The sequence below is a fragment of the Oncorhynchus gorbuscha genome, linkage group LG09 (assembly GCF_021184085.1).
Source record: "Oncorhynchus gorbuscha isolate QuinsamMale2020 ecotype Even-year linkage group LG09, OgorEven_v1.0, whole genome shotgun sequence".
Classification (NCBI taxonomy): domain Eukaryota; kingdom Metazoa; phylum Chordata; class Actinopteri; order Salmoniformes; family Salmonidae; genus Oncorhynchus; species Oncorhynchus gorbuscha.
In genome coordinates this window covers 96,523,838-96,536,354 of record NC_060181.1, presented here as the reverse complement: position 1 = coordinate 96,536,354, position 12,517 = coordinate 96,523,838, and positions in this window count along the sequence as shown.

Below are 12,517 nucleotides of genomic sequence, written 5' to 3'. Positions count from 1 at the left end.
GCATTCACAGGTTGTATCACATTTTCACTTCATTTTCATTACAGTACAACGGTTTGATTTGTTTGATCGTAGCTAGCTACTTAGCTAGCTACATAGCCGTCTTTGTATCAAAGATAATTGTGTAGTCTAGAGCGATTTTCTAGGTTCGCTAGCCATCTATTGTCGTTCTTTTAGCAAGCGTAACGTAAACAACACTGCTAGCTAGCCTGCTAGCCCCGAATAGCAACACTGCAGAAACTATTACACTCAACGGAACGACTTGATTAGTGTAGTGTCAACAACGCACCACTGCCAGCTGGCCTACTTCAGCAGTACTGTATCATTTTAATCATTTTAGTCAATAAGATTCTTGCTACGTAGCTTAACTTTCTGAACATTCGAGACGTGTAGTCCACTTGTCATTCAATCTCCTTTGCATTAGCGTAGCCTCTTCTGTAGCCTGTCAACTATGTGTCTGTTTATCCCTGTTCTCTCCTCTCTGCACAGACCATACAAACGCTCCTCACCGCGTGGCCGCGGCCACCCTACTCTGGTGGTCCCAGCGCGCACGACCCACGTGGAGTTCCAGGTCTCCGGTAGCCTCTGGAACTGCCAATCTGCGGTCAACAAGGCAGAGTTCATCTCAGCCCATGCCTCCCTCCAGTCCCTCGACTTCTTGGCACTGACGGAAACATGGATCACCACAGACAACACTGCTACTCCTACTGCTCTCTCTTCGTCCGCCCACGTGTTCTCGCACACCCCGAGAGCGTCTGGTCAGCGGGGTGGTGGCACCGGGATCCTCATCTCTCCCAAGTGGTCATTCTCTCTTTCTCCCCTTACCCATCTGTCTATCGCCTCCTTTGAATTCCATGCTGTCACAGTTACTAGCCCTTTCAAGCTTAACATCCTTATCATTTATCGCCCTCCAGGTTCCCTCGGAGAGTTCATCAATGAGCTTGATGCCTTGATAAGCTCCTTTCCTGAGGACGGCTCACCTCTCACAGTTCTGGGCGACTTTAACCTCCCCACGTCTACCTTTGACTCTTTCCTCTCTGCCTCCTTCTTTCCACTCCTCTCCTCTTTTGACCTCACCCTCTCACCTTCCCCCCTACTCACAAGGCAGGCAATACGCTCGACCTCATCTTTACTAGATGCTGTTCTTCCACTAACCTCATTGCAACTCCCCTCCAAGTCTCCGACCACTGCCTTGTATCCTTTTCCCTCTCGCTCTCATCCAACACCTCCCACACTGCCCCTACTCGGATGGTATCGCGCCGTCCCAACCTTCGCTCTCTCTCCCCCGCTACTCTCTCCTCTTCCATCCTATCATCTCTTCCCTCCGCTCAAACCTTCTCCCACCTATCTCCTGATTCTGCCTCCTCAACCCTCCTCTCCTCCCTCTCTGCATCCCTTGACTCTCTATGTCCCCTATCCTCCAGGCCGGCTCGGTCCTCCCCTCCCGCTCCGTGGCTCGATGACTCATTGCGAGCTCACAGAACAGGGCTCCGGGCAGCCGAGCGGAAATGGAGGAAAACTCGCCTCCCTGCGGACCTGGCATCCTTTCACTCCCTCCTCTCTACATTTTCCTCCTCTGTCTCTGCTGCTAAAGCCACTTTCTACCACGCTAAATTCCAAGCATCTGCCTCTAACCCTAGGAAGCTCTTTGCCACCTTCTCCTCCCTCCTGAATCCTCCGCCCCCTCCCCCCTCCTCCCTCTCTGCAGATGACTTCGTCAACCATTTTGAAAAGAAGGTCGACGACATCCGATCCTCGTTTGCTAAGTCAAACGACACCGCTGGTTCTGCTCACACTGCCCTACCCTGTGCTCTGACCTCTTTCTCCCCTCTCTCTCCAGATGAAATCTCGCGTCTTGTGACGGCCGGCCGCCCAACAACCTGCCCGCTTGACCCTATCCCCTCCTCTCTTCTCCAGACCATTTCCGGAGACCTTCTCCCTTACCTCACCTCGCTCATCAACTCATCCCTGACCGTTGGCTACGTCCCTTCCGTCTTCAAGAGAGCGAGAGTTGCACCCCTTCTGAAAAAACCTACACTCGATCCCTCCGATGTCAACAATTACAGACCAGTATCCCTTCTTTCTTTTCTCTCCAAAACTCTTGAACGTGCCGTCCTTGGCCAGCTCTCCCGCTATCTCTCTCTGAATGACCTTCTTGATCCAAATCAGTCAGGTTTCAAGACTAGTCATTCAACTGAGACTGCTCTCCTCTGTATCACGGAGGCGCTCCGCACTGCTAAAGCTAACTCTCTCTCCTCTGCTCTCATCCTTCTAGATCTCGTGGCGAGAATCTGTCTCCTCACCACGCGCTCTCACCACTGGTGTCCCCAGGGCTCTGTTCTTGGCCCTCTCCTATTCTCGCTATACACCAAGTCACTTGGCTCTGTCATAACCTCACATGGTCTCTCTTATCATTGCTATGCAGACGACACACAATTAATCTTCTCCTTTCCCCCTTCTGATGACCAGGTGGCGAATCGCATCTCTGCATGTCTGGCAGACATATCAGTGTGGATGACGGATCACCACCTCAAGCTGAACCTCGGCAAGACGGAGCTGCTCTTCCTCCCGGGGAAGGACTGCCCGTTCCATGATCTCGCCATCACGGTTGACAACTCCATTGTGTCCTCCTCCCAGAGCGCCAAGAACCTTGGCGTGATCCTGGACAACACCCTGTCGTTCTCAACTAACATCAAGGCGGTGGCCCGTTCCTGTAGGTTCATGCTCTACAACATCCGCAGAGTACGACCCTGCCTCACACAGGAAGCGGCGCAGGTCCTAATCCAGGCACTTGTCATCTCCCGTCTGGATTACTGCAACTCGCTGTTGGCTGGGCTCCCTGCCTGTGCCATTAAACCCCTTCAACTCATCCAGAACGCCGCAGCCCGTCTGGTGTTCAACCTTCCCAAGTTCTCTCACGTCACCCCGCTCCTCCGTTCTCTCCACTGGCTTCCAGTTGAAGCTCGCATCCGCTACAAGACCATGGTGCTTGCCTACGGAGCTGTGAGGGGAACGGCACCTCAGTACCTCCAGGCTCTGATCAGGCCCTACACCCAAACAAGGGCACTGCGTTCATCCACCTCTGGCCTGCTCGCCTCCCTACCACTGAGGAAGTACAGCTCCCGCTCAGCCCAGTCAAAACTGTTCGCTGCCCTGGCCCCCAATGGTGGAACAAACTCCCTCACGACGCCAGGACAGCGGAGTCAATCACCACCTTCCGGAGACACCTGAAACCCCACCTCTTTAAGGAATACCTAGGATAGGTTAAGTAATCCCTCTCACCCCACCCCCTAAGTTTTAGATGCACTATTGTTAAGTGACTGTCCCACTGGATGTCATAAGGTGAATGCACCATAGCTAGCTAAGGTTATGTGTCTGGGGTACCTAGCTAGCTAGCTAAGGTTATGTGTCTGTGGTACCTAGCTAGCTAAGGTTATGTGTCTGTGGTACCTAGCTAGCTAAGGTTATGTGTCAGTGGTACCTAGCTAGCTAAGGTTATGTGTCAGTGGTACCTAGCTAGCTAAGGTTATGTGTCTGTGGTACCTAGCTAGCTAAGGTTATGTGTCTGTGGTACCTAGCTAGCTAAGGTTATGTGTCTGTGGTACCTAGCTAGCTAAGGTGTGTGTCTGTGGTACCTAGCTAGCTAAGGTGTGTGTCTGTGGTACCTAGCTAGCTAAGGTTATGTGTCTGTGGTACCTAGCTAGCTAAGGTGTGTGTCAGTGGTACCTAGCTAGCTAAGGTTATGTGTCTGTGGTACCTACCTAGCTAGCTAAGGTTATGTGTCTGTGGTACCTAGCTAGCTAAGGTTATGTGTCTGTGGTACCTAGCTAGCTAGCTAAGGTTATGTGTCTGTGGTACCTAGCTAGCTAAGGTTATGTGTCTGTGGTACCTAGCTAGCTAGCTAAGGTTATGTGTCTGTGGTACCTCGCTAGCTAAGGTTATGTGTCTGTGGTACCTAGCTAGCTAAGGTTATGTGTCTGTGGTACCTAGCTAGCTAACTAAGGTTATGTGTCTGTGGTACCTAGTTAGCTAAGGTTATGTGTCTGTGGTACCTAGCTAGCTAGCTAAGGTTATGTGTCTGTGGTACCTAGCAGGCTAGCTAAGGTTATGTGTCTGTGGTACCTAGCTAGCTAGCTAAGATTATGTGTCTGTGGTACCTAGCTAGCTAGCTAGCTAAGGTTATGTGTCTGTGGTACCTAGCTAGCTAGCTAAGGTTATGTGTCTGTGGTACCTAGATAGCTAGCTAAGGTTATGTGTCTGTGGTACCTAGCTAGCTAGCTAAGGTTATGTGTCTGTGGTACCTAGATAGCTAAGGTTGTGTGTCTGTGGTACCTAGCAGGCTACAGTTATGTGTCTGTGATACCTAGCTAGCTAAAGGTTGTGTCTGTGGTACCAAGCTAGCTAAGGTTGTGTGTCTATGGTACCTAGCTAGCTAAGGTTATGTGTCTGTGTCTGTGGTACCTAGCTAGCTAAGGTTATGTGTCTGTGTCTGTGGTACCTAGCTAGCTAAGGTTATGTGTCCGTGTCTGTGGTATCTTGGTAGCTATATAGCTACTATGCATCAATGAATAAGTCTGCACCAATACATCATACATATCATACACCCACGCATCATAACACTGATGAAAATCCATTACACTCAGTCAAAAGCTACGTAGCTGCTGTGAGGGTAGGACAAATAAACCAACAGCTGCTGTGAGGATAGGACAAATAAACCAACAGCTGCTGTGGGGATAGGACAAATAAACCAAACATCTGCTGTGAGGGTAGGACAAATAAACCAACAGCTACGTAGCTGCTGTGAGGGTAGGACAAATAAACCAACAGCTGCTATGAGGGTAGGACAAATAAACCAACAGCTGCTGTGAGGGTAGGACAAATAAACCAACAGCTGCTGTGAGGGTAGGACAAATAAACCAACAGCTGATGTGAGGGTAGGACAAATAAACCAACAGCTGCTGTGAGGGTAGGACAAATAAACCAACAGCTGCTGTGGGGATAGGACAAATAAACCAACAGCTGCTGTGAGGGTAGGACAAATAAACCAACAGCTGATGTGAGGGTAGGACAAATAAACCAACAGCTGCTGTGGGGATAGGACAAATAAACCAAACTGCTGCTGTGAGGATAGGACAAATAAACCAACAGCTGCTGTGAGGACAGGACAAATAAACCAACAGCTGATGTGAGGATAGGACAAATAAACCAACAGCTACGTAGCTGCTGTGGGGATAGGACAAATAAACCAACAGCTGCTGTGAGGGTAGGACAAATAAACCAACAGCTGCTGTGGGGATAGGACAAATAAACCAACAGCTGCTGTGAGGGTAGGACAAATAAACCAACATCTACTGTGAGGACAGGACAAATAAACCAACAGCTGCTGTGAGGATAGGACAAATAAACCAACAGCTACGTAGCTGCTGTGAGGGTAGGACAAATAAACCAACAGCTGCTGTGAGGATAGGACAAATAAACCAACAGCTGCTGTGGGGATAGGGGATAGGACAAATAAACCAACAGCTGCTGTGAGGATAGGACAAATAAACCAACAGCTGCTGTGAGGGTAGGACAAATAAACCAACAGCTGCTGTGAGGGTAGGACAAATAAACCAACAGCTGCTGTGAGGGTAGGACAAATAAACCAACAGCTGCTGTGAGGATAGGACAAATAAACCAACAGCTGCTGTGGGGATAGGACAAATAAACCAACAGCTACGTAGCTGCTGTGAGGATAGGACAAATAAACCAACAGCTACGTAGCTGCTGTGAGGATAGGACAAATAAACCAACAGCTACGTAGCTGCTGTGAGGGTAGGACAAATAAACCAACAGCTGCTGTGAGGGTAGGACAAATAAACCAACAGCTGCTGTGAGGGTAGGACAAATAAACCAACAGCTGCTGTGAGGATAGGACAAATAAACCAACAGCTACGTAGCTGCTGTGGGGATAGGACAAATAAACCAACAGCTACGTAGCTGCTGTGAGGATAGGACAAATAAACCAATAGCTACGTAGCTGCTGTGGGGATAGGACAAATAAACCAACAGCTACGTAGCTGCTGTGAGGATAGGACAAATAAACCAATAGCTACGTAGCTGCTGTGAGGATAGGACAAATAAACCAACAGCTACGTAGCTGCTGTGAGGATAGGACAAATAAACCAACAGCTACGTAGCTGCTGTGAGGATAGGACACTGGGAAATGGCTTCACACCAACTGCTATTATTTTTTTTTTTTGGTAGTTAATATTCCCGCCATCATTTCCTAAAACAGTGATCAATAATCTGGATTTGGGGGAAGATTTCTACTTCAACGAGTCACAGCTTCTCTGGATGTCATGTGATCTCTGGATGTCATATGATCTCCGGATGTCATGTGATCCATGATCTGCCAGATCAGAGGCAGTAGGGATGACTTGGACTGTTTTCCTGTCAAAATGTAACAAGTACTTTTTGGGTGTCAGGGAAAACGTCTAGAGTAAAAAGTACATTATTTTCTTTAGAAATGTAGTGAAGTAAAAAATAAAATTTGTCATAAATATAAATAGTAAAGTAAAGTACAGATACACCCCCCAAAACAACTTAAAAGTAGTAATTTTATACCACTGTGTAAAGCTTACCACAGACCAGGTGTAACAGTATAACTTTAGACCGTCCCCTCGCCCATACCCGGGTGCGAACCAGGGACCCTCTGCACACATCAACAACTGACACCCACGAAGCATCGTTACCCATCGCTCCACAAAAGCCGCGGCCCTTGCAGAACAAGGGGAACAACGACTTCAAGGTCAGAGAGCGAGTGACGTCACCGATTTAAACGCTATTTAGCGCGCACCACCGCTAACTGAGCTAGCCGTTTCACACCCGTTACACAGGCCCAATCCCCGGGACTCGAAAGAGGAAGTGCCATGATTAGACTACGTCGGCAAGCATCTAGACCTCCATTGTCTTGTCAGCGATTCACTGGAGAAGAAATCTATCAACAGGAACAGAATGACTGTAATGTCCTAATGTTTCTCATAGTCGCGGCTGAATAACATTTCATATTTTAGCAGACACTCTTATCCAGGTCAATCTAGAAGAAAAATAAATGCACACCTATTTAGGCGAGGTGCTGGCTAGCGGAGCATAAAACTTGAAAATAAAGGTGCAAAAAATGTAATATCCAACGTTTCGACAGCCATGCTGTCTTCATCAGGGTGTCCAGAGCGACTTGTGAGTGACATACATTTGAATATTTTTTTCCTACGGGTCCCCCATGGGAATCGAACCTACAACCCTAGCGCTGCACGCGCCATGCCCTACCAACTGAGTTACACGGGAACAACATGGGATAACATACACCTCATTCTCTCTCAAATGTTTTTAAGAAGTCTCAAGTTTTTTGATCGTCTGAGTTAGAATACCTCATGAATAAGCTGCAGATCATACTATCTGCCGAGAGAGCTTTCATCTATAATTTTCGTAGCTGTCTATTTATCACCCCAAACCGATGCTGTCATTAAGACTGCACTCAACCAGCTGTATGAGGCCATAAGCAAAGAAGAAAGTGCTCATCCAGAAGCAGCGCCCCTAGTGGCTGGGGACTTTAATGCAGGAAAACTCAAATCAGTTTTACCTCTTTGTTTGTGTCCAGTGACACAAGCATACCAGACGAGCTAAATGCCTTCTAGGATCATTTGAGGAAAGCAACACTGAACCATGCATGAGAGCACCAGCAAGTTCTGGACGACTGTGTGATCTCGCTCTCCGTAGTGATGTAAGTAGGACCTCTAAACAGGTTAAAATTCGCAAGGCCAGACGGATTACGAGGACAAGCCTCTCCCTGACTCAGTCTGTAATATCTACATGTTTCAAGCAGACCACCATAGTCTATTTGACAAAGGTAATGACTAAGCTCTGGACCATGAGATTGAACACCTGCAACTGCAACTGGATCCTGGACTTCTTGACGGGCCGCCCCCAGGCGGTAAGGGTAGGCAACAACACATCCGCCATACTGAGCCTCAACACGGGTACCCCCTCTGGGGTGAGTGCTTAGTCCCATTCCTGTACGTTTTGGGTTTATGGAAACTGTAGTAAACGCTTACATGCCCCAGGGAGATACAGAGGTGTTTGAGGAACAGGAGATACAGGAAGAGGGTGATTGGGGAGATAGGAGATACCTCTAGGAGATACCTCTAGGAGATACAGGAAGAGGGTGATTGGGAAGATAGGAGATATCTCTAGGAGAAACAGGAAGAGGGTGATTGGGAAGATAGGAGATACCTCTAGGAGATACCTCTAGGAGATACAGGAAGAGGGTGATTGGGAAGATAGGAGATACCTCTAGGAGATATAATATATATGCCATTTAGCAGACGCTTTTATCCAAAGCGACTTACAGTCATGTGTGCATACATTCTACGTATGGGTGGTCCCGGGGATCGAATCCACTACCCTGGCGTTACAAGCGCCATGCTCTACCAACTGAGCTACAGAAGGACAGGAAGAGGGTGATTGGGAAGATAGGAAATACCTCTAGAAGATACCTCTAGGAGATACAGGAAGAGGGTGATTGGGAAGATAGGAGATACCTCTAGGAGATATCTCTAGGAGATACAGGAAGAGGGTGATTGGGGAGATAGGAGATATATCTAGGAGATACAGGAAGAGGGTGATTGGGGAGATAGGAGATACCTCTAGGAGATATCTCTAGGAGATACAGGAAGAGGGTGATTGGGAAGATAGGAGATACCTCTAGGAGATATCTCTAGGAGATACAGGAAGAGGGTGATTGGGGAGATAGGAGATATATCTAGGAGATACAGGAAGAGGGTGATTGGGGAGATAGTAGATACCTCTAGGAGATACAGGAAGAGGGTGATTGGGGAGATAGTAGATACCTCTAGGAGATACAGGAAGAGGGTGATTGGGGAGATAGAAGATACCTCTAGGAGATACAGGAAGAGGGTGATTGGGGAGATAGAAGATACCTCTAGGAGATATCTCTAGGAGATACCCCCCACACACACACAGACAGACAGACAGACAGACAGACAGACAGACAGACAGACAGACAGACAGACAGACAGACAGACAGACGATACTCACCATCAGAGCAGAACTGCTCCTTGGAGCACAGCCTTGTCTCAAACACACAACCTGAGAGAGGGAGAGAGAGAAGGAGAGAGAGAGAAGGAGAAAGGGTGAATGAGAGGGAGAGAGAGAGGGGAGAGGCGTGGAGAGAGAGATATGGGGAGAGGGAGAGAGAGAGGGTAAGAGAGAAAGGGGGAGAGAGGGGGGAGAGGGGTGGAGAGAGATATGGGGAGAGGGAGAGAGAGAGAGGGAGAGATGGAGGAGAGAGGGGGAGAGAGAGAGAGGGAGAGAGAGAGGAGAGAGAGAGAGAGAGAGAGAGAGAGAGAGAGAGAGAGAGAGAGAGAGAGAGAGGGAGAGAGAGAGAGATTAACAGCAGCTCTGTTAAAAACTTTAATTCATTGAAAACTGTTACAGTAACTTCTAAAGAGGCTAGGTTATACCTGCTATCTGCTACCTGCTACCTGCTACCTTCTACCTGCTACCTACTACCTGCTACCTGCTACCTGCTACATACTACCTGCTACCTGCTACCTTCTACCTGCTACCTACTACCTGCTACCTGCTACCTGCTACCTGCTACCTGCTACCCGCTACCCGCTACCTTCTACCTGCTACCTGCTACCTGCTACCTGCTACCTGCTACCTGCTACCTGCTACCTGCTACCCACTTCCTGCTACCTGCTCTACTAATGTTAGTTGTAAGCGCATCACACACTCATCAAGCATCAGCTATAAGTAATCTCAGCAACCCAGAACCAAAATGCTGTGACAGATACTCCATAGATTTATATTACGTACTTCTGTCCACAAGAGATGAGCTATCAGAGGAACAAACCCAATGAACACACAAGTCTGATCACAGATAGATGTACACTGTACAGACATACTATCACATGTGACATAACAGCAAACAGCATAAGGTTCCTGTACCATATATTCACTCTGTCTCGCACTGTGGAAGAGAAGGAGAATATGACACACGGTCACGAGAACTGCATGCTGTATTCTGTTATGTTGCATTTGCTAGAGAGAGGGGGGAGAGATGGGGGAGAGAGGAGAGAGAGAAAGGAGAGAGAGAGAGAGAGAGAGAGAGAGAGAGAGGGGGAGAGAGAGAGGGGCAGAGAGAGAGGAGAGAGAGAGGGAGAGAGAGAGGAGAGAGATGGCGGGAGAGAGGAGAGAGAGAGAAAGGAGAGAGAGAGGAGAGAGAGAAAGAGGGAGAGAGAGAGAGGAGAGAGAGAGGGAGAGAGAGAGGAGAGAGGAGAGAGATGGCGGGAGAGAGGAGAGAGAGAGAAAGGAGAGAGAGAGAGGCGAGAGAGAGAGAGGGGGAGAGAGAGAGGAGAGAGAGAGGGAGAGAGAGGAGAGAGGAGAGAGGAGAGAGATGGCGGGAGAGAGGAGAGAGAGAGAAAGGAGAGAGAGAGAGAGAGAGAGAGAGAGGGGGAGAGAGAGAGGAGAGAGAAGAGAGAGAGGAGAGAGAGGGAGAGAGAGAGGAGAGAGAGGAGAGAGATGGGGGAGAGAGAGAGGAGAGAGAGAGAGGAGAGAGAGAGAGGGAGGGGAGAGAGGAGAGAGAGAGGGGGAGAGAGAGAGAGAGAGAGGAGAGAGGAGAGAGAGAGAGGCAGAGAGGGAGAGGAGAGAGAGAGGAGAGAGAGAGGCAGAGAGAGAGAGAGAGAGAGACAGAGGGAGAGAGAGAAATTGGCATATTAGCATATTGCCCAATATTTGGAACTAACGACTGATCACCCCAAAAGTGGAGACAAAATTGACCCAAATAATTACTGTGGGATATGCGTCAACAGCAACCTTGGGAAAATCCTCTGCATTATCATTAACAGCAGACTCGGCCAAAAATATCTTCAGTGAACAACATAAAACACCAAATAATGCATCCAGAGCAGAATTAGACCTATAAGGAAGCGATTCCCAAACCTTCCATTACAAAGCCATCACCTACAGAGAGATGAACCCGGAGAAGAGTCCCCTAAGCAAGCTGGTCCTGGGGCTCTGTTCACAAACACACCCTACAGAGCCCCAGGTTAGCAGCACAATTAGACCCAACCAAATCATGAGAAAACAAAAAGATAATTACTTGACACATTAGAAAGAATTAACAAAAAAACAGAGCAAACTAGAATGCTATTTGGCCTTAAACAGTAGCAGAATACCTGACAGTGGCAGAATACACAGTGGCAGAATACCACTGTGACTGACCCAAACTTAAGGAAAGCTTTGACTATGTACAGACTCAGTGAGCATAGCCTTGCTATTGAGAAAGGCCGCTGTAGGCAGACCTGGCTCTCAAGAGAAGACAGGCTATGTGCTCACTGCCCACAAAATGAGGTGGAAACTGAGCTGCACTTCCTAACCTCCTGACCAACGTATGACCATATTAGAGAGATATATTTCCCTCAGATTACACAGATCCACAAAGAATTCGAAAATACAAATCCAATTTTGTAAAACTCCCATACCTACTGGGTGAAATACCACAGTGTGACATCACAGCAGCAACATTTGTGACCTGTTGCCACGAGAAAAGGGCAACCAGTGAAGAACAAACACCATTGTAAATACAACCCATATTTATGCTTATTTATTTTCCCTTGTGCCCTTTAACCATTTGCACATCATTACAACACTGTATATAGACATAATATGACATTTGAAAATGTATTTAATCTTTTGAAACTTCTGTGAGTGTAATGTTTACTGTTCATTTCACTTTTGTATATTATCTACTTCACTTGCTTTAGTGAGTGAGTGAGTGAGTGAGGTGAGTGAGTGAGTGAGTGAGTGAGTGAGTGAGGTGAGTGAGTGAGTGAGTGAGTGAGTGAGTGAGTGAGTGAGTGAGTGAGTGAGTGAGTGAGTGAGTGAGTGAGTGAGTGAGTGAGTGAGTGAGTGAGTGAGTGAGTGAGTGAGTGAGTGAGTGAGTGAGTGAGTGAGGTGAGTGAGTGAGTGAGTGAGTGAGTGAGTGAGTGAGTGAGTGAGTGAGTGAGTGAGTGAGTGAGTGAGGTGAGTGAGTGAGTGAGTGAGTGAGTGAGTGAGTGAGTGAGTGAGATGCACTATATAAAGTAGGCTGCCATTTGGGACAGAACCTAAGATGTGTATTTGTGTTCTCCCTGCTTGTATTCAGAGTGGCATTTCAATTACAGAGTAGATGTATCCTGTTGTTGTGAAAACCATTTGGTCTCCTAGCCTCCTGTTTGCTCTGTTATTGTTGATTTCACTGTGATTTATGATCTATTTCACCTGATCTGGCACTTGCTTGTTAACATGTAGTTGGAAGTTTGGTTGGACTATGGAGAGAGTATGGGTGGAGTATGGAGGAAGTATGGGTGGAGTATGGAGGAAGGATGGGTGGAGTATGGAGGAAGTATGGGTGGAGTATGGAGGAAGTATGGGTGGAGTATGGAGGAAGTATGGGTGGAGTATGGTTGGAGGATGG